We start from the raw sequence: 22,501 nt of genomic DNA, 5'->3' as shown, positions 1-22,501 counted from the left end.
AGTGCAAAGATTTTTCATCTGTGCTTCACTCAGCTTCCCTAAATGTGAACATAACCAGAGTATAATTATCAAAACCAGGAAATTAACATTAATGTTGTTGACTGAATAAAATACACAACCTTAAAGTTGAGAATTATGTTTTATTAGGTGGACTTATGGAGGACTTAAGTGTGGGATACAGCCTCTAAGATATTCTGAAGGACTGCTCCAGGGAGACAAGGGAGGAGTCAGGGTATATAGGAGGTTTTGTTGCAAAAACCAGGTAATTGAACATCAAAATATTACTGCTGATTAAAGAAAAACAGACATCTTAAATGAATGAAGTTAGTGCTTTTCTATGTATGGGAAGATACAAGAGTCTGAGCTTATCGAAATGATTCCTTTCATCTGAGTCTTAACTATCTAGGGCAGTATCCCCTTTCTCTCCATCCTGAGTGCCCTCAGGGTATACCGTTGAGGGAAGCTGCAGTGGCTGCAACATCCGTTCTTTACTGATACGGCAAGAGACATTTTTGTCCACAACAAGCAAAACTACTAACTAATCTACAGACTTTACTTGAATTTCAACAGTAGGTTCAGGATTGGGTGATCACTGCTCATTGCCTCAGGGTACCACATTTTCTTGGTCTCCAATCTGAAGCTGTTCTTCATCCTTCCTTTGTGGTTCATGACCTTGACAGTCTTGAAGAACACAGCCCAGTTATCTAGTAGCCTGAATGTCAGTTTGGGTTTGTCTGCTTTTCTCTCATGTTTAAACCCAGGTTGCACATAATTTGGCAAGAATATCACAGAAGTGATGTTGTGTCCCTTCTCGGTGTATTGCCTCAGGAGGTACGTGATATTCATGTCTCATCATGGTGATGTTAACTTTGAGTCCTTGGTTAAAATGGTGTCTGCATCATAAAGTTACTCCTTACTGAAGGGATGGGGAGAAGAGAGATTTTGAATCTATATAAGTATGAGGTTTCTCATCATCGTTTTATCTGCCAACTTTATCACCAACTGATGATTCATGCATGCATTCATTCATTCATGCAACACTAATAATTATTAGTGTTGTGTTCTTCAAATGGTGATTTTCTATGTCCATTATCCTTTTTACATTTATTAACTGAAATCCTATTGTAAAAAATAGCTTTTCTTCTCATTTACTTACTTATTTACTTGTTGATTATCTCTAGCCTGGTGGATATTTGTTTTATTTTGTGATCTAATCTATTGCTGTCATTATGCATTTTGTTGTTCAAATGGTCCCAGATTTGAAGCTTGACCTTTTCAATGCCCTAAAAGTAGCAAGGATCCATCTGCCACCAGACCTTTGGACATGCTTCTCTCTCAGCCTGAAATAATCTTCTCAGCTCTCCTTGCCACCCCTGTTCCATCCCCAACTTCTTTGCATAGTAAATCCCTTTAAATAAAGCCTTGAGATTTCAGCTCCAATGTCCCATCTCCAGGAAAGTCTTTCTTGAGCCTCCCAAAATTGGATAAGGCTCCTTTTATAAGCTTTCACAACACTATTTACTTTTTCTTCACAACACTTAACATATCTCAAAGTCAAACCATTCCTGAGTGAACATTTCTAAGGGCAGGGACTGTATCTGTTCTAACTTAACATATTAATAAGTATTTGGGAAATTATTCAGATTGAATTAATGAATAAATGAACTTAATACCAGAAAATAAATGGATTGAGGTCTTGCAGAAATACCATAGTGATGATTCATTTTTACTTTTAAGAGGTTCCCCCCAGCACATCTCACAGGTTCAGGTAATCTATGATGGACAGACAGATTGACACAATGGAGACTCATTTATAAAATTAACCATTGAAGTCTGACTCAGTCATTTGGATGGAACTAAAAATTATTTTCTGGATGGTTTCAATTCCATGCAGGTTGTCTTATTTTGGCCTTTGTTTTTTGCAATGGTAAACATACATCTGCACCCTTATTTCTGACATGTTATAACTCCGTAGTGTCTTATAAGGAATTACTTAAACTTTTGACACTGAATCGTGGGGAGAAATGTGTAGCTGGGAGTAAAGAATTCTGCAAAACCCATTGTTATTTGAACCCTGGTTGTCTGTAATAAATTGTCATCATTCGGGACATAGCAGGTGACATATAAGTTAGATCTTAAAATTATACCAAACCCTTAGAATCAATTCCACACTCTGTTCAAATCAAATTCTCACTGAGCAATTTCACTTTCAATTTGGAACTTGGAATGCCAAGGTTTTCTGATATTTGAAGACAGAAAGCAGGGACTATAAGAGCAGATCTTTGATCAGACAGTTTGAGAATGATATTCCTGGATAGCATTCTGGTTTATTTTCACAAACTGGTTGCTTAGATTCTCAGGTGGATGTGAAGATTCTAGAGAACATTCTCCTAATAGAGAAGAGCAACTGAGCACGTCTGTAACCCAGCCTGAGGGCTGTACCTGATCTTGGGATTTTTAATCATCCAAGTCTACCCTGTTTAAGAAAGGAATATAAGGGATATTACTAGGAAAAAGATCAATTTCTCTGAGAGAATTCCTGAGATAAGAAAGGTTTCCCTTTAACTTCTCTCCATATGCTTAATTTGGAATGTTACTTGTCCATAAATGACCACATGTGTCAGGAATTATGAAGGATTTGAGATTTATACTACTGGCAAGCTAGAAAGTTAGCCAGCCACAGTCTCATAAGTGCTGCCAGGAGACATGAAACTGCTGGGTTGGAAACAAAGACTGTCTATTTTACCCATAACAATAGCAGTAACTGGCATATCAGAATTTTTTGCATCGAAGTATCAATTCCCAAAAATGATGAGCGCTACACACGCAGTGCGTTGCATTACAGCAGAGGAATCCTGTACTTGAGGAGCCCAACTCTTTTATAATGGCATTAAGCATGGCTGCTTTGCTGTGCAGGAAGACGTTGTCTTTGTTATACTGGAAAGGAAGTATAATTGCCTTTGCTTCAGAGAAAGATACTATCTCTACTTTTCAACGGGGGTAGGCAAACTTGCTCTTTGCTCTGGGGGAGGCATTATCTCTAGCCTCCAAACTGTTTGCTACACAGACGTCCTTGACAAGGTATTTGGAACAAAAAGTGCTCAGTACATTGATCACAAGATGTGCAGAAGCACAAGAGAACCATGGAGAATTTTATTCCAGTGGCCTATTTCCCCCTTTCTCCTCTTACTGAAGTCCCAGTATTCATGGGACCTGTGTATACACCTGAGTATTCCTGATCTCTTTCTGAAGACTGCTGTTCACAGGCACTGGTACTCACTCATTCTCTGCTCCACAATCCTTAGGACATTTATCTGTTGGGTAGATGGGCAACCCATACATAGATACATCCTTAGACAAGTACCAATTGGTACAAATGCCTAGGAATGAAGACATCTTGGGGGCTTGGGTAGATGGACAAAGACCCCACCACCCCTGATTCTTCCTATCCACTGAAGTTAGTGACACTGTGTTATCACACGCCTGGAAGGCAGGAAACACTCAGAAAATGTAAGCTATTATGTAATTAATAGTAGAAACACACCAGGCTTTGGCTTGACTAACAAATTCTCTCCAAGTATTGAACTGTGTTTTTTTTTCCTTTATCTTGCCACTTGCCCTTGGCAGGGGCCTGAAGGCTCTGCTCCTCACTCCAGGACAAGGTTGATGGGGCAGCCATTGTCTGGACCATTCCTGGTTCCGAGCGGCAGCATAAAAGAACTGCCTGGAGAAACTAGAGCAGGCAGTAACATGCTCTGGCCCAGAAGACACACACACACACTTCAGTTCACAGCTCACTGGCCAGATCTGGTGTCACAGGGGGTCAAGAAGGTCAACGCTGTTGCGTGCCAGAAGGCAGAGAGACAGAATAACCGAGAGAAAGCATAATAATTACCATAGCTTTATTATTTAAAATTATAATAAATACATACCCTATGGCAGAGGACAACATAACCATCTGCTCAGCAGCCTTCCCATCCCTTTTTTTGGTTTTGTTCAGGTCTCTCCCCTCCCCCCATAGTCATGGGGCCTCAAGGGGAACGTGACTGATGCCCTCCACGCCAGGGTGGCCTGATTGGTCAAGGGGGGTTCTGCCTCTCTTGCTGGTGACTGATTTAGGAAAGAGCACATGTAATTGGGGCCAATGGCATACAAACGAAGGCTTTGAGTACCTGGGGGCTCAGGGGAAATTCATTTCTCCGTCTTCTTCAAGAGTTTCCAGAAGTGACTTTTACTTTCTTCTCATGCATACTGTCAAGCACAGACACGAGGTCTGCAGACAGCTGCAGCATCTTGTTGCCCCCAGCCTGAGGATGAAGCATGCAGAAAGAGCCCACAGGGAAACAGATTTAAAGCCCCCAAACTGAGCGAGTCCTAAAACACTCCGCATGTCCCATAATGGAGTGTCGTTCTTTAAGCTAACAGGAAGAGGACTGTCTATTACTTTTAGCTGAAAGCAGCCTAACCAATACTGTCTGACTATTAACTAGAGAAATGAAGGGTGGTGGTGGGTGGGGAAGGGGCAGAGTCTGGATAACTGGCACCGTGGGTTGGTGGGGTGGCAAAAACCCAGTAGCAGCAGCAATCAGAAGGTGAGCATGATGCCTAAGGTCCACCACCCAGCCTGGCCACGACCCCCTACAACCCAGCCATGGGCCCTGGACCAGCCTGCAAAACAGGCAGGTCCCTGGCCAGCTCTGCAGCTGTCGCCTTAATCTCTTAGGAAGATCTATTACACTGTCTGGAAGAAAGCACTATTCTTAAGACCCGTGATTAACCCCAGATTTTGATCTGCGGCACAGATTTCCTGCTGGTTCTCTTTGAGCCCCCTTGAGGGATGTGCCTCTGGGATATAACCACAATTTCCAGGACCAGGTCATAAGACAGTCATGTCACTTGACCGTGAGCCCTCTGGTTGTGCCCGCCGAGCACAACAGACCATGTCCAAGCCTGGTAGGCGAGGCCCTGTGATCTCCATCATGTCGGGTGACCCCCTTGCAAGGATCCATTGCACTTTCTGTCCCAGCTGAGCAAGCCTCTTGGATTGCATCTTCTGGAGTTGGGTTTCTTTAAGCCTTTTCTTACATCATCTTCTCCAAAGCAGATCAGGTTAGAATCGGGGACACATCTCAGATTTACATCCTCACCAGGAAAGGGCTCTGCAGGCCTCTGACTGCGTGGCTAGTCTTTTATTTCCTGTGTTGTTCTAGTTCAAGGCAAAGGGGAGGATTGCTTATTTTTCATCCTGTCATATGAAATAAAGCCCTGGTTTAGAGTTCGGCAAAATTTGATAAGGAGCATCAAAGGCCTGTTTTTAATAAACTGGGGGGTGGGGGGGGAGGGGTGATTAAAAAAAAAAAATGTCTGCTCTCTGCATGAAGATCCCAACTCCCTGAAGGAAGCAGTCTTATCTCCACCACCATCAACATGAGGCTGTTTCCTGTCTCGCCAGGAATATAACTGGAGGGAAAGCGCTTAAATTAAGGCATATGGGCTCGGGGTGAGATTGAATTTATAAGGAGTTTAGGAAACTTTCAAAGCAGCACAGATGGGTGTTGGATAGTGGTAGGTCCATCGCTATTGGACAAGCACCAGTGTGGGGAGTGGATGAGCCCAGGGTTCGTTGTGAAGCAATCAGCTCTCATCAGCCCAGTGGAAGCAGGACCCATTGCTAGACCCATGATACAGGAGGTGGGATGGTATTTTCCAGGCCACCTAGGTGGTTTTGTGCTGGTAGAATAATGAAGCTAATAATTCAGGTGTGATACTCTTGAAATGCTAATAGAATGTCTCCCTGGGGTATTCTTTCTTTCTTTCTTCATCAGGTAATTTCTATGCATCTGTCATGACTTAACCCCTTGTGTGTCCCCCCTCCGGCAGCTCTGTCTTTATGTCTTGTGTCTCTGCTTGGATCCAAGCACCAAGGCACCATTCCTGAGCTTAGCTCCTCATGTGTCTAGAAGTCGGAGTTTGTGGAGATCAGCTTTGAGAGGCACACTGAGGGTCTCAGCAGATGACAGGGGACAGAGCATCATCTAAACAACCCAAGGGATTTTGGGGGTTACTCCAGAAAGGAAACCCAGGGCAAAGTAAATTTCCTTCCAGTCAGGGCACTAGAGTCAGCCCTCAAGTGGGTTACCATTTATTGGGAAAGGCAATATAGAAATATAGTTCAAGGGACTTTCCTGGTGGTCCAGTGGTTAATAATCCACCTGCCAATGCAGGGGGCTTGGGTTTGAACCCTGGTCTGGGAAGATTCCATATGCCATGGGTTAACTAAGCCCATGCACCAACAAGAGAAGCCACTGAAATGAGAAGCCCACCCATTGCAACCAGAGAGGAGCCCTGGCTTCCCACAACTAGAGAAAACCCTCGCACAGCAATGAAGACTCAGTGTTTTTAAATTAAAAAAAAAATAACTCAAGCATCTTCAGACTTTACCTGTTGGTGGTGACAAATAGTAACTGTTTCCTTTGTTACCACAAGTACAAAGATGCTGGCCTACTGATTTCTCCTGAGGGTCCAGCACAGGGAGGAGCTGAAAAATTGGTTGCAACAAACAAGTGAAATGCTTGAGATGATGCCTGGATGGGGCCATCCTAGCATCCAGACTACTGACAACATTGACAAGGTCCAAAGTGGTTCTCGAGCAAAGAAGTGATGAACTAAGAGAATGATGGGTGAAGTTTTCATGTATAATAACTAAGAACAATAGTCACTGCTTATGAAGAACTTACCATATTGGATGGATTATCCTAAATTTTATTTTTCTCATTTAACTTTCTGGGTCACATAATATGTGCATTAAAAAAAAACCAAGGTGTTGTTCATTTACAGTAGTATGTTAGTTTCCGGTGTGCAGCAAAGTGATTCAGTTATATTTTTTTTCAGATTATTTTCCATTATAGGTTATTTGAAGTTGTTGAATATAGTTCCCTATTGCTTATATACTTTATGTACAGTAGTTTGTCTCTATAATCCCATACTCCTAATTTATCCCCCCTCCTTCCCATTTGATAACCATATGGTTGTTTTCTATGTCTGTGAGTCTGTTTCTGTTTTGTATATAGATTCATTTGTATTGTTTTTTTAGATGCTACATATAAATGATTTCATATAGTATTTGTCTTTGTCTGACTTATTTCACTCAATATGATAATCTCTTCGTCCATCCATGTTGCTGCCCATGTCATCATCTCATTCTTTTATGGGCTTCCCAGGTGGTACAGTGGTAAAGAATCTGCCTGTCAACACAGGAGACACAACAGACGTGGGTTCAATCCCTGGGTCAGGAAGATCCCCTGGAGTAGGAAATGGCAACCCTCTCCAGTATTCTTGCCTGGAAAATTCCACAAACAGAGGAGTCTGGCAGGCTATAGTCCATGGGGTCGCAAAGAGCTGGACATGACTGAGTGGCTGAGAACACATATATACAACATCTTTAATCCATTTATCTGTTGATGGACTCTTGTGTTGCTTCCATATCTTGACAATTGTCAATAGTGCTACTATGAACATTGGGTGTATGTATCTTTTCAAATTAGAGATTTTTTCTTTTCTGAATATATACCCAAGAGTGGGATTGCAGGATCATACGGTAACTTTATGTTTAGTGTTTTAAGGAACCTTCATACTGTTTGCCATAGTGGCTGCACCAATTTGCATTCCCACCAACAGTGTAGGAGGGTCCCCTTCTCTCCACACCCTCTCCAGCATTTGTTGCTTTTAGACATTTTGATGATAGCCATTCTGACCAGTGTGAGGTGATAACTTATTGTGATTTTGATTTGCATTTTTCTGATAACTAGTGATGCTGAGCATCTTTTGTGTGCCTGTTGGCTATCTGTACATCTTCCTTGGAGAGATGTCTATTTAGGTCTTCTGCCTATGTTTTTATTGGATTATTTAGGTTTTTTTTTTAATTGAGTTGTGTAAGCTGTTTATATATTTTGGATATTAACCCCTTGTCAATCACAATGTCTAAATTTTTTATAAAAGTCTTCAGAAGGGAGTACTCTTGTTACCCACAACTTATAGCTAAGGAAACTGAGGAGCAGAGAGGTTAAAAGTAATTCAAAGGTAACACAGCTTTGAATCCAAACAGGTTGGCTCTGCAACTCTCAGAGGATGGAGAAGCAGGTAAACACAGTGATGAACTAGAAAATGGACTATTTTGAAGGAATTTAGCAACTTCTGTTAAACTAGTTCTGCCCCATCTATATTTTCAGTTTTTATTGGTAATTTTAGTTAAATACTCCTATTGGCACCCAAACCACCACTAATTTTCAAGAAATTAAAGAAGGGTTTATTACTTACAAAATTATGCAGAATAAGGAGTGGAGGGTGATATATAGGACAAAGAATCTTCTCTGTATTTAGGGGAAAAGTTCAACTAACAGCCATCTAGTTAGTTTAGATGGTTGAGACTTGGCCAGTGTTATAAATAATATCAAAGAATATTTCAGTCTCCAGGAATTTTTTGAAACCACATTTTTTTCTAACCCATCCTGGTGTGTGTGTGTGTGTGTTTTAAAAAGCTGAAAGAAGAATCTGGAACCCATTTCAAAGTTTGGTTAAAACTCATGTTTGCTACAGTCTGATTTCTTTCAGATTTTGTCCATCTTTCAAATCTAATTCTATAATATTTGTGGCCAACTGTATTTCTATTGAGAAGCAAGAGAATAGAGATTGTCCTCTAGAATTTCTTTTTCATTACAATTTTGGCTATCTCTGGTCCAGTCTATTTGTTTCTCTTTTTAAAAATCTTATCTCACTACCATATGATTTCACTCATATATGGAAATATAAAAAAACAAAATAAAACAAAATAAGTAGACAAATCAAACAAAAACAAACATGTAGATACAGACAACAGAGAGGAAGGGGTAAGAGAGATCAGCTGTATGATTATTGATGGAAACTAAATTTTTGGTGGTGAGCATGCAGTAGGGTAGATCAAAACAGAAACAGAATGTTGTGCACATAAAACATATAATGTTATAAACTAAGGTTACCTCAATCAGAAATCTAAAAAAATTTTAAGGTTAACAACCTTCCCCCAATCTTGTCTACATCCTGCTGGCCCAAGTATTTATTCTTTTCATCTGTTCAGATCAGAATGACTTAAACAATGAAAAAACGCAGTAGCAATAATGTGTATTCTTTATTTACACAGCAACCTTCTTTTACAGATTCTAAACTTCAGGGAGTGAGAACACTGTCTTCTAAATATTTGTGGGCTGGATCTAGGTTCCTCAGTAAAAGGCATTTAATACAGATGGAAACATTTGGCAGAACTCTCAAGGTTATAGTTTTATCAGGGCCACTTGTTACTTCTCCCTGTTACATAATCCTATCACATTTTGGCCCTTCTCTCCATGGACGTTCCAGACAAGTCAGCTACCAGAGATGAGAAAAATTCAACTTTTCATCTGAATTCATTGTTTGAACACTTACATCTCCCACTCTAACCCAGGGAAAATGGTATTTTTATTTCAGCAAAGGTTAACTTCATAATATTTGATCTTGGAACATTTGTGATGAAAACCGGGTTAAGAAATCCCATGTCACAGCACCTCCTGCTCATGTCTGCAAACCTTGGGGCCAGGTCTGGCCATAACCCAGGCCTCTCTCCTCTGCTCCGAGTCACTGGTCTCATTTCTCATGACTCCTTGACAGACTCCAGCCAAGAGAACTTCCCACACACATCTCCACACACAGACCAGTCAATCAAAGCACTAATGTGGCACCTACTGTGTGCAAAAAGAGCCCTATGTTTTACTCGCCACTGGCCAATTGCTGGATTAAAAGCCTGGCTCAGAATTTCCTTCCAGAAAATGTCCTTTGCTTAATGACTCCCCTTTCCATTGTCTCTATAAATATGTGTCCTCTGGTGAGCCCAACTCCAGTCCTGCTAAGATAATTAGCATTTAACTAGGACCTACAGGGAGGGATAAATTGGATGACACAACAACCCTGTACACACACACAGATACACACACACATACAACTCACAATTATAGTTAACAAAAATTTCATGAAAACAATACTAACTCTTACTAGACAGGATACGCTCAAGTATTTTTAAATTCTAATTGTTTCATTTTTTAAAAATTCTCATTTTTATGTACAAAATTGATTTCGAGACCAGCCCTGGGTATTTAGCATAGAAGTTAATTAGAGATTCTAGAGAATGAACCTATAATTCAAGCAGGAAGTTCACAAATATTGTCAGAGAAAGTGAAGCTTGCTCCAAATAAAATACTTGCTAACAGATGCCAAGGTTGACTAAATCCTCTGAATTTCTAAGAATTAATTCATTCCTGAAGGCAAACTTTTATTTTTGAGCATCCAGTCCAGTCTAGACTTGAGCGTACAAAAATGGATAGATAGGGTTCTTGTCGTCCAGAACCTCATGGTTTAACACAGGATGCAGAAGACCCAGGACTCTTGGTCAGTGCCCTAAGTTCTATGACACACCCTGGGGTGCTCCCTAATTCAGGAAGGGGTGGGTGCACTTCCTAGACCTGGCGACTCTCTAGCGGAAGCTAAGAGGAGTGACGCTGTCTCCACAGACTGAGAGAGTCACAGATGCTTGTGTTTCTAGGGGAGGGGCCCTCTTGGGTCTGCAGGCATTGTGAGCGAGTGGTCCCTGTGACTCCAGTGAAGGCCACTGACAGGGAGATGGTCAGAGATGAGACTTCAGAAGGAAGTGAACAAAGATGCTTGAATTTTCTCCTGAAACCTAAAGGTAACCCACTGACAGGATAAAGAGGTTTCCGGTTTTGAAAGATCCCTAAAGGAGCAGTGTGGATGATGCTGGCCAAGAAGCAGGCTGGGGCAGCAGGTCTAGTTAGGGGGTGAGTGCAGAAACCCAGAGGAAAGAGCGTAAAAAGGACCTTACTGGGGTGATAGTGGTGGGAATGGAGAAGCAGGGAGCCCTCTGTGAGGCATCAAGGACACAGCGGCCAGTGGCTTAAAGTAAGTCCTGTCTGGATGGGCATCTGTGCTAACCACTTGGCAGGAGGATGTAGGTGGGGAGACAAAGTTTCAGGAAAGGAGTTCAGTGCTGGATATGCAGAGTTTGGAGTGCCCAGACTGGTTTTAATAGCCACTTGCATATGGAGATTAGGGAGCAGTCTAGCCTGGTGTTAGATGAAGCCACAGGCAAAGATCGAACCAGCAGAAGATTGGAAATAAGGCTCAGAGAAGGCCCCAGATTCAGGGTTATTACTGATTTGCTAGAGATCAGCTGGGTCTGGTGAGCCTGGGATCCGCACAAGCTGCCTTGTCTTTGCTCCTCCAGCTTTTCCTAGCTTAAATGCTGCCAGAGCTCTCCCAGAGAGCCGGAGAAGTGGAGAGTCTTTATTGTATTTATCCAACACAGTCCCTCCTTCAGGAGACTTCCGGAGATGGCACAGGTGCCAGGCAGAGGGCATAGCTCCAACAAAGGCAGAATGAAGAAGCTAAGGGTGATTCTCTACTCAGTCATTAACAAACTGTAAAGGGCTGGTTTTGAAATTTCTGGTGGGCAGGGGGTTCCAAATTGCTCATAGATTCTGCTCTATCCTCTTGACACACTGGACTGTTGTACTGATTGTATTTCTGAGGACCCTGCGCTAGGAGAGCTATTTCATTATTGGGCCTAAAGTCCTTCCAGCTTTGAATTACTGCACCTGAGTCCACATAGAGACCAGCTCCAGGGGAGGGCAGAGGGATGAGGAGGGAGGAGGGGAGGCTGAAGCTCAAGCTTTCTTCTAGGGTGTCAGAAGCTCACTGTTGTTATGGACTAAGTTGTGGTCCCCTGCCCCTTGTCAAATTCATCTGCTGAAGTGCTAACTCCCAGCATTTCAGCATGTGACTGTGTTTGGAGGCAGGGTCTATAAAGAGGTAACTTACTTAAAATGAGGTCTCATGGGTGGGCTGTCATCTACTCTGACTGGTGTCTTTAAAAGAGGAGATTAGGACACAGACAGACACAAACAGAAAAAAGACCATGCCAAGGACAGAGAGGACCCCCACCCTCAAGCTGAGTAGAGAGCCCTCAGGAGAAACCAGTCTTCCTGACACCTGATCTTGGATTTCCAGCCTCCAGATCTGTGAAAAGATTAGTTTCTGTGGTCCAGGCCACATGGCCTGTGGTAGTTACTAGGCAGCCCTAGAAAACTATCAATAACACACTCACCTTTCATTCTTCTGATGGGGGCTGTTGTGCATAACTTGGTGTTATGGTGTTCCTCCTACTCAAGAGGAAAAGAGTCTAACACTCAGAGGAAAAGCAGCAGGGGCTGGATGGAAATCACATGCCAACGCAAGCTAGTGAAACAGACGAATAGCAAGTGCGGATTTCACAAATCTAAATTTACCTACTGCTTTGCAGACTACCAAGTACTCCACGAACCTTATTAACTCGTTTAATCTTTGCAACTGCCTCAGCATCACCTGGGAACTTGTTAGAAACTCCAAGTTCTCAGCCCTGGCAGATGTAAAGCATCGGAAAGTGGGGCGGGGCTTCGCGACAAGTGTTTCAACAAATCTCAGGTGGAGGTGGGCGGGGGATTCTGATCAGCGAAAGTTAAGTATGAGAACCACTTGGGTGGGGGGTGGGGGAAAGAAAGGCAAGGTCTTCCGTCCAGACCCGCAGGTCGGAGGGTGACGTGACTTTCACAGTTGTGATTGGAGGGGCCCGGAGCGCCTGTGACTACAAAGTTCGCACACCTTGCTGGATTTTATCCCTGGATCGGCTGGACACTCGGAGCTCCAGTTCCAGGTCTCTAAGGTCAGTGGCGCCCCTCCGGCCTCAGAGCGGCTGCAGGTCTGGAGCCCCGGGAGCGCGGCGAGCCCTGGGGCCCGGAGCCGCCGGACGCGTGCGCGCGCGTTCCCCAGCAGGCGCGGGTGCGCGCCGAGGGGGTGGGTCGCCCGGGCCCCGCTGGCCTGGCGCGAGGTCCGAGCCACTCAGAGCGCCCGGCGGCCGACACCCGGGGGCCCTACAATTAATACCCGGCGCCCGCCCGCCGCTTCGGGACTCGCGCGCCCGCTCTCGGGGAAGGAGGCGCTCGCTGGGCCCTGACCCGCCTCGCAACTCGTCTGCTCTCGCAGCTGCGGCGACCGAGCGCCGGACAGACCCTCCCGAGCCCCTCGCCGAGAGCCAGCTCGCGCAAGGACCAGTGTGCCACCCCCTCGCCAACCTCGTCGCCGCGGGGAACTCTGCGCCGGCGGCTGGCAGGCAGGTGGGCGAGCGCGCCGGCTAGGTGAGTGCGGGAAGTCGGGGCGAGCTGGGGAACCCGCTGGGCTGGGGACGCGGACCCTCGAGCGTGGGTGTCCTCTCGGCTCCTCCTAGCCCCTCTCCAAAGTTGTACCCTGGATCTGCGGCAGGGCGGAGGCGGGGTAGCGGGAGACGGGTAAGCTCACCTGCTGGAAGTGTGTTTACTCGGGCGAAAGAACGAGTCATTGGCCAGCCACTCCCCCCTGGCTGGGGAGCAACACGCCGGCCGACCTGGGCTCCCCTGGGACTGCGACTGTCCCTGAAGCTGCCCCAAGTGTCTTCCGAGTCCTAGGGCTCGGGGGTGTGATAAGGCCACCACCCTCGCCTCCGGCCCTTTAATTCGGGCAGAAGAAGTCTACTGAGAATCAGGACCCAAACTTTGTTTGACACAGTGAAACTGACTTTCCAGGGCTTTTTTAAACTGGTCTTGCACACGCGGTTAATGGTGGGTTCCTGAGGACGCCTCCGGGGAGCAGGACTGGACCGGCCGGCCCGCGAGTGGGGCGCGCAGTGGGTTCGGGGCACAGGGACAGCCCTGGTCCTCTTGGGCCGGGGTCGGGCCCAGCTCGTGCATAACGGCCCAGGACAGTCCCGGCGCGCTGACCCCTACTCTCGTGGGTGGCCGCGGTGGGAGGCGCGGGAGTCCCTGCGCTCGGCCGGGCTCCATGTTCCCGACCCGCTCCAGCCCGGGGAAGCTCCGGCCGGTGGCCCGGCAGAGGGCGCCCGCTCCCGATCGCCGCGCCGGCCAGAGGAGGGAGGGCACTCGAGTGAGGCTCCAGGTGAGGAGCTGTGAATCATCCCGGGAGGGGGACCCGGTCCTCGTTCTGGGAAAGCAGGCAGGGAGTGGCCGCGGCGCTGCCGAGAGTCCAGGCTGCCCAGCGGCAGTCGGGCGGGGAGCGGCAGCTGTGCCCCGGGAGGTCTGGGGGAAGCTCGGAAAGAAGGTGAGGAGCGTCCCTCCGCGCGGTGGCCGAGTGCAGGGATCCGCCGCGCAGAGCTCGGGCGGGCAGACACTAGGACGCGCCGCGGGGCGCCCTCCCCCGGGGGCCGGAGGTGAGGTTAGTTAGACTTGGGCTTGGGGAGGTCCTGCCCTGGGCACCGGGGGTGACCGAGCCCCGGGCCGCCGCGATGGGGCGCTCCCGGGGGCGGGGGCCTGCGGGGTCCCGGAGCAACAACAAAGGCGCGGCGCGGTCGCCGCTCCCACCCACTTCCGTCCCGGCGCGCCCGGGCGCGCGCCGCCCCGCGGCACCGGCCGGCTCAGGCTTCCCCTCCGCGGAGTTTCGGGAAGTTAGCGGGGCGGCCCGTTAGGCTGGGAGGAGGGGCGGGGAAGGGGCGGCCCGGGGAGGGACACGCGTGTGCCCAGAACTGCGACACTGCTGGCCTCCCTGTCTCACCGCCTGGGCGGAGGGTGAGGGCAGCAGCGGCCCCCGGGCGCCTTCCTCGGGGTCCCTGGGTCGCGCCCCAGCGGTGGGAAGTGCAGGCGCCGCGTGCCCTGCCAGCCCCCCGGGCCACGCCCCTCCGCGCGGGCTCCCGGAAGGGAGGGGCTTAGTCCCGGGGTGACAGCGGCCGTCCCCCGGTACCCCGAGGGGAGCTCCAGAAGGCGGTAATTGCATTACCGTGAGGGAGCGACCCGGCAGCTCTAGTTCAGGCCGCAATCTGGGTCAGGTGCGGGGTTAAGCGCTTCTGGCGTCGGCATTACAGCTGGGGTGCAGTCCTGACGGTTTGTTGTAATTGAAGTTCCGCCGAGGGGAGAGGACCGCGGGGAGAAAGAGCTCCTCTTCTCCCCCGAGGTTGTGGTCACTGCGTGCAAACCCCAGGCTTAGGCACAAGCCTGTCCTTGGGATGGCAGGGGCAGCATCTCCCTTGTGCGACAGACGCTTCCCGGGAGCAGGACGCCAGAGGAGGTGCTGCCCAGGAGAAACCCGGGGCGCTCTGCTCTGGTGTGAAACCGTATCCGGCCGTAATCGACGGATAGATTTCACGTTTTCTTATCTGCCGCCACTCCCTTCTGAAGTAGGGAAAGGCCTTCTGAACGAGACTCTTATATCCACTTAAGAAGGATCGTCACCATTCACTCTTAAGCCTCCTAGCCTCCCGCAGAAAGATGACTTCTGTCGTAAAGATGGGGAAACGGACTCAAAGAGGTTTCCAGCACCGAGTCTGTCCAGCTCCAAAGAGTACCGTTCGTTTGCTAGTCCCAGTTCCTACGCCAAAGGCTGCCCCTCGAGAGGCATTGTGGATTGGTGATTGCAGTCAGTGGTACAAGCTCTAAGCCTGGGTTCGGTTTGATGGTGTTAGTTATTAGGATTAGATTGACTCCACCTGTGGCTGACTTTTGCAGTCGCTCAGGGCCTCAGCTAAACCAAGTTTGTGTATTTAGGCCACCGCGAGCAACTTGGAGGATCTCAGTTCCCCAACCAGGTATTGAACCCAGGCCCATGGGTTCTGGCAGTGAAAGCCAGAACCCTAACCATTAGGCTACCAGGGAACTCCCCCAACTCTTGGTTTAAAGCTTAAGGTATATGAAGACAACTAAACTGCTTAGAGTCATCTGACAGCACTAAAGAGAGGCAGAAACAGCTGCGGTTTGCCTCCGCAGGCGTCTCATTAGGCAGGTGGGCCGGGGCTCAGGAGGTCTATCTAGGAAGCTCACAGCTCCGTTGGCCTTCCTGCAGGAAGACGGCTGCATTTCCTACCCCATCTAAGCTCTGACATTGCTGCCACGTGTGTTTAAAATGAAGTCTGCCTTGGAAATGCATCAACCTTCATTAATTAAAGTCATAACTAGTAGGTTATGACAAAATTCCTGTTAGGCATCTGAGATCATCACATCTTTAAGCCTTATTGAACTCCAGTTTATGATATGAGAAGGTGGTATTGTCTTGAGTGTACTGGAAGTGTGTTGTCTCAGAGAAAAATGTTGTTTGAAACCCTGGAATGATAGTCCTGACTCAGAATGTCCTAGGGTACTGCCAGTTGTGCAGACAGCGAGGTGTGATGATTAAGGCCTGGCTTCCTCTGCTGCCTCCCCCGTCTAGAGGTGTGTGACGCTGGGGCTTCCCAGGTGGCACAAGGGTAAAGAATCCACCTGCCAAGCAGGAGGCATGGGTTTGATCCCTGGTTGTGGAAGATCTCCTGGAGAAGGAAATAGCAACCCACTCCAGGATTCTTGACTGGGAAATCCCATGAGCAGAGGAGCCTCGAGGGCCACAATCCAAAGAGTCGGGCACTACTTAGCAGCTAAACACCACCGCAATCATAGCATTGCCTGGTTTCAAGCTGCAAGGGTTAAATGTGACCCTTCATATAAGGCACTTAGTAGCAGGGATCCTAACACTGTAGCCACTCAACAAGTGTTAACTAATAATGAGGAGGTTTGAGAACAGAACCTTCTCTTCCCTTGTGTGGAGAGGTACAATAGTTGAGAGTTAACTTGATCGTCTTCATTCATGTAGCAAGGTAATGCACTTAGCTATTCTTTCTTGTCAGCAAGTGTTATGTGTGTGTCTGTGTTGGGGGTGGGGTGGTAATGATGGAAAACTTTGTCTAGTCGCCCAAGGAATTTACAAGGAGCTCTGGAACCGCCCGGTTTTCCTCCTCCTGTCACCGCTGTGTAATTTTGTGGCCAACCTTCCAGCTATTCCTCTTTCTTTTTAAATTCAAAGCCAGTATCCCGTGGCCAAGAGGACAGGACTTAAAAAAAAAAAAAAAGCCCTCAAAACCACCAAACAAGCTGGAGAAAAGGAAGCAGGTCTTCTCTTTGTGCCTTCACTAGCCACTGACAACGCTAAAGAAAATTTCTGTGTCTGTGAAAATTGTGCTGGCCTGATCCTGGCAAGTGGGAAAATAGAAATCTTTTTGGAATAGACTTGGAAAATAGAATATTTTCTGGAGTCTGTTTAAAGATGAGCCACAAAATTGATCAGGGAGGGAGGAGAGTTTGAGATAACATTTTAAAACTGTTTGCTCAAATATGGTCAACTGTGCATGATGCCCAGATTGCCAAACTAACATTTGGAAGGTGGCAGAGAGGGATCTGGTTACGTCCAGTTAAGCTACACGAGTGAACATCCAGGATAACTATTTCATATGTTTAAAAAAAAAAAAAAAGCTTGGAAGATTTTTGATTTAGCCAATGCAAGTGGAGAAATAGCTATTTTTAAGTGTACTATGTCAAGTTGTTGATGAAGACCTCCTGAACATTGCTGCTTCCTGGTTCTTGGTTTTTGCATTTATCGTTTAAATAATCATCCTGGGTGAAGGGCTGGAGACCTTATAACATCATTAAATGCCACCCAATGGTGAAAGTTGTCACCAAGAAGGGCATGGAGTGGAGTCCAGAGTGGGATTGCCCTTGAAAGCCATACACAGGTTTTTCCATTTGGGTGCTAATGAGCTGCATGTATATAACCAGGGGACGGCGTGCAAAGGGTTAGCAGCGAGGTTTCTCCCCTTTTGTGCATCTCGCTGCATTTGTAGCTACTTGTTGAGTTTCCAGGGCGGAAGAAAGAAGCAGCTGCGGGGCATGCGCCAGACCTGCGCTGGGCTGTCGCTTCCATTGTGGGGAAGATGAACAGGCAGCCTTATTTTGGATCACATAGCAGCTTGTTCAAAAGCATCTTGCATTCCCCAGCTGCTCCACAACTTCTTCGCGTATGGGAGAGAACTTGCCAGCTGCTGGGGCAACTGTGCTTACATTTGCTGCTTTTGTGCAGAAACCCAGGAAGGTAAAAATCCATAGACGCCTTTGTTAAACTGTAGCCATTGTAAAGAGTCTTGTTTGTTTCTGTTATGTCAATGTTATTCCAGATAGAGGGTCTCAGGGGGAGAAAAGGAAATGTCAGAATTAACATTCCCTCCCTCCCCATACCTTTTTTTTTTTTTTTTTAGGATGACCAGCATGTATGTAGTTTTTCTCTCCTGAAAACCTAGGCTGCTTTTGTATTTCAGTGACTAACAAAGAAACAGGTTGCATGGTAAAATTAAGTGGGTTTTTTTTTTAAGTTGCCATATTCCTCAGGGTTAATCATATATATTCTTCTGTTGCGTGAAATGTATAAAAGTTACAATGATTGTCCAGACTGTGCGCTTTTGTTTTCTGAAGATTTAGGGTATTTTGCATTTGTTAGAGCCAGCCTGTGCCCACACCCTTATCTTATCCTTGAGAAAACTGGAGTTTCCAAGAAGTTGTTACTTACCCAAGATGACTTAGCTCTTTGATTTACTTCAGTATGTCTTAGGTTGAGTGTTTACATGCAAGCAGGCCTGGAGAACCTGAAGATGAAAAAGGGCTTGGGCCTAGCCGTGGATGGACTCGCAGGTCAGAAACAACAGACACAAACAAGTACACCATGAGGGCTGTAACAGAGGCAGCGTGTGTGTGTGTGTGTGTGTGTGTGTGTGTGTGTGTGTGTGTGTGTGTGTGTGTGTGTGTGTAGGTGCCTCTTCAGAGAGCTTTTTGTTAATCCCATTATTGTCACCGTGTCTGCTCAAATAAAGCCGAGGAGGAGGGTGTGCGGCCAGGAAGATGGGAGAGGCTTGATAAGGTTGATCAAATGTTGAGTTCGTATCCTAATAAGAGAAGGCTTCACACGTGTGTGTAGACACACCTTTCTCTACCAGAGCCCCCCAGTTCCCTGACTCCTGCCCAGCATTCAAAAGCATGTACTGTGCTTAGTCGCTCAGTTGTGTCTGACTATTTGCGATCCTGTAGACTGTAGCCTACCAGGCTCCTCTGTCCCTGGAGATTCTCCAGGCAAGGATACTGGAGTGGGGTGCCATGACCTCCTCCAGGGGATCTTCCCAACCCAGGGATCGAACCCAGGTCTCCTGCACTGCAGAAAGATTCTTTACTGAGCCACCAGGGAAGCCCAAGAATACTGGAATGGGTAGCCTATTCCTTCTCCAGTGGATCTTCCCGACCCAGGAATCACACCAGGGTCTCCTGCATTGCAGGCAGGCAGATCTTTACCAACTGAACTACCAAGGAAGCCCACTCAAAAGCCTCTTGCCTCCTAATTCCTGTGAATGGAGGTGAACGAATGACTCTAGCAGCTACAAGCATAAATCCAGTGCTTTATAGGAATTGAGTCAGCTTCAGTCCCTTTGTTCTAGGAGAGGTTATAAAATAAACTCTGATCACTTGTGTGTGTGTGCTAAGTCAACTTCAGGCATATCTAATTCTGTGACCCTGTGGACCATACATAGCCCACCAGGCTCCTCTGCCCTTGGGATTCTCCAGGCAAGAATCCTGGAGTGGATTGCCATGCCCTCCTCATGAATAAAACCCTCTGATTGTGATGCTCATTGCACTCTTAGCATCTTTTGTGCTGGCACGCACTGTGGCTTCAACTCTCCCAGGGACCCATTAATTGCCAAGTTAGACCCACATTTCTAAGCCCTTTAATCTCCTTTAGGGCTCCACTGACACTTCCACACATCTATTATTTCATCTCCTTTGCACAGGGATCTTAGCTTTTTGACAGCATCACAGCTTTCAGTTGGTTTTGCTGGCATTTCTTTCGAGACCCTCAAGAACTGTGTTTGGTTCTCTGAGCTGATGACCTGGTGTGGCAGGAAGGGGGAGGTCTCAAGGGTGTGGGGTATATTTTACAAAAGAGGAAACTGGCCCTGCCTTTGAGAACCTTGCCTGGGCTAGGATTAGAATAAGATCCTGCCTCAAAGATCCATGCCCTTGCTGATCAAATCTTGAAAGAATCAACTTGTTTGAAACTAGAGGACAAGGCCTTACCTTCTGGAGACTTCATTGCGTGTCTTTTGTCTGCATGGTCCCCACTGGATTCTTTCCCTGGAATAATTCTTTTCCTTATTGCACTTCTCTGAACGTTATAAATGTCCACTTACCATGTTCTGTTTTCAAGTCTTGGCTCTTGAGAGCAGTTGCCAACTTCTCTTTTGTTCCTTTATTTTTTAATTGAATTATAGTAGACTTACAATGTTGTGTTAGTTGCAGGTGTAACAGGTTCAAGTGATTCAGTTGTACACAAACACATGTATATAAATCTATTGTTTTTCCGCTTCTTTTCCATTGGCAGTTATTATAAGATATTGAGTGGGGTTCCCTGTGCTGTAACAGTAGGCCCTTGCTGGACATCTGTTTTAAATATAGTGGTGTGTATCTGCTAATCCTAAACTCCTAATTTATCTGCCCCCCCTTTCCACTTTTGGTAACCATAAGTTTGTCTTCTTTATCTGTGTGTCTATTTCTGTTTTGTAAATAAGTACGTTTGTATCTTTTTTTTAGATTCCACATATGAATGATATCACATGGTATTAGTCTTTCTCTTCCTGACTTCACTTAGTATGATCACCTCTGGGTCCGTCAAGCTTTATAACACGGGCATCCCTCCTACCTGCATGAACGAGCACACACATGCCTGCATACACACAGAGGCCCAACATGGCCAGTGGACGTGTTACTCTTCTTCAGCCAGCCCAGCTCCTTTTTTCACGTTAACTACATCTCAGAGTGTTTCATCCCTGTTCAGTGCTCTGGATGCAATAGCTGCTTCCCTGTAGGAGGAAGAAGGTGATGAGCTTTGGGGGTGCAGCCATGAGGGGCCGCTTTTTGTCTCAAGACCGCCCCACCCCGGTGAGTTCCTTGTGCGGACAGTTTTGCTCCCATAGGCCTCCTGACAGCACCCCACACCCCAAGCTTTGGCTGCCTTCTCCTCCTTGTAAGACCCTTTTTCTTTCCCTCTCTGATGAGCTGCCCTTCTTCTCCTGGTCTGTGGCCGTCACCCAGCCACCTCTCACAGCCGTTGGTTTCAGGTGTCTTAGGGACACTTTGCCTGGAATGCCCTTATCTCCATCTGTCATTGGTGTTTGATTGCTCCCCCACTATCCAGCCTGCCCTTTGACATGGGGTGAGTTCTCCCGCTTGCCATCCTCGCTGCCTGCTTCTGCAGGCTTCTCCTCCTCTGGCTGATGGCTGATCCTTGGCTCATCCTGCGGCCCTGTTTCGGCCCCTCTGTCTGCACTTTCCCAGGCCTCCCAGTCCATGGCTCTGTTTCTGTCCTGCGTTTTCCTTCACGCTTCCTCTGCTCCCCACCCCACCCAACCCCCTTTTTTGGTTTTGTTTTGTTTTACCCTCTTGATTTTTATTTGTTGAGATGTGGTTGACATACCAGCTTCAGGTGTACAACATAATGATTCAATATTTGTATATGTTACGAAATGACCACAATAAATCTAGTCAACATCCATCACCACGCATAATGACACATTTCTTGTGCTGAGCACTGTTGAAGTTGACTCTCTTAGCCTCTTTCAACTAATCCTTCCTCCCCTTCTGTGAAGGTGCTTCCTGAGAAACAGATTCTTTCTCATTTATTTGTTCTAACCCACACTTCACAGGCCCTTGGGTATGATCATGACATATGTTATATGCAGTATTACAGTTTTTATTTTGAGGCTTGTAACTAAAATGATTCTTGGAATTGAACCTTGGAAACACCAGTCTTGAAACTGGTCCGGTAAGGGCATTTCAAAGACTTGAACTTTGGGGGAAATGTTTTGAGATTTATTTTGGCTTCCCTTTCACATGGCAGCACCTTGGAAGTCACTGGAGCACGAACTTGTGTTTTTTTTTTTTTTTTTTTTACGAACTTGTGTTTTGATAACTTTTTCCTTGCAAATGGACATTGTACATACACCAAACAGAATTAATGTTTGCTTTTTTCCTTCCCCCTTTCAAATTACACTTTTGAGAGACTTTTAAAGGAAGTTGAGTTTGTGCTGGGTGGCCAGTCTGTTTCTGTGTAAATCCTGAAAGATTGGTCATCTTGAGTCTGTGCTGTTCCAGAGGGTCATGTCGGGTACTTCCTAGCTGTGATCCTACATCTGTGAAAATACACTGGAGAGGAGGTCCGAGGAGATCCTTCATAGATTCACCCTGATTTGGGAGTCTTTATTTTTCTCTCCAGACCTTCAGTCACAGAGAGGCATCTGCAGGGTCAGGATGGAGCAGGCTGGCTATTGGGAGGCAGTGGAAGAGGATGCTTTGAAACAGGGCTGCAGGAGGAGCCTCTGGGGTTCAGATCCTGCTCAGTGGTGATCCCCATGAACTCTGGAGCCCTAGCATCTTGCTCTCCACTTTTTTTTTTTTTTTTACTTTTGCAAAACAAAGGGAAAGGATGCTCCCCTATGCCAAAATGGAGTTTGCTTCAGGATATTCCCAGTTAAAAAGGAGCCCAGTTTTCTTGCTCTGGTAGACAGGGG

General features: G+C 46.7%; 1 protein-coding gene across 2 annotated transcripts in view; it reads left to right on the top strand.

Moving 5' to 3' along the window:
* Window positions 1-12,942: 12,942 nt before the first annotated feature.
* Window positions 12,943-22,501, top strand: part of SVIL (supervillin) — a 255,524-nt gene continuing 245,965 nt past the window's right edge. The window contains exon 1 of one of the 2 annotated variants that reach the window (XM_043480288.1): window positions 12,943-13,250. The gene's annotated coding sequence lies outside the window, so the exon portion shown is untranslated. Of the gene's footprint in view, window positions 13,251-14,073; window positions 14,206-22,501 lie in introns of those variants that run through there. The other variant, XM_043480289.1, reaches the window with a different exon arrangement.

Source organism: Cervus canadensis, chromosome 10, assembly GCF_019320065.1.
Source record: "Cervus canadensis isolate Bull #8, Minnesota chromosome 10, ASM1932006v1, whole genome shotgun sequence".
Classification (NCBI taxonomy): Eukaryota; Metazoa; Chordata; class Mammalia; order Artiodactyla; family Cervidae; genus Cervus; species Cervus canadensis.
The sequence above is the reverse complement of the archived record's forward strand: the minus strand, read 5'-3'. Positions and strand labels throughout refer to the sequence as shown.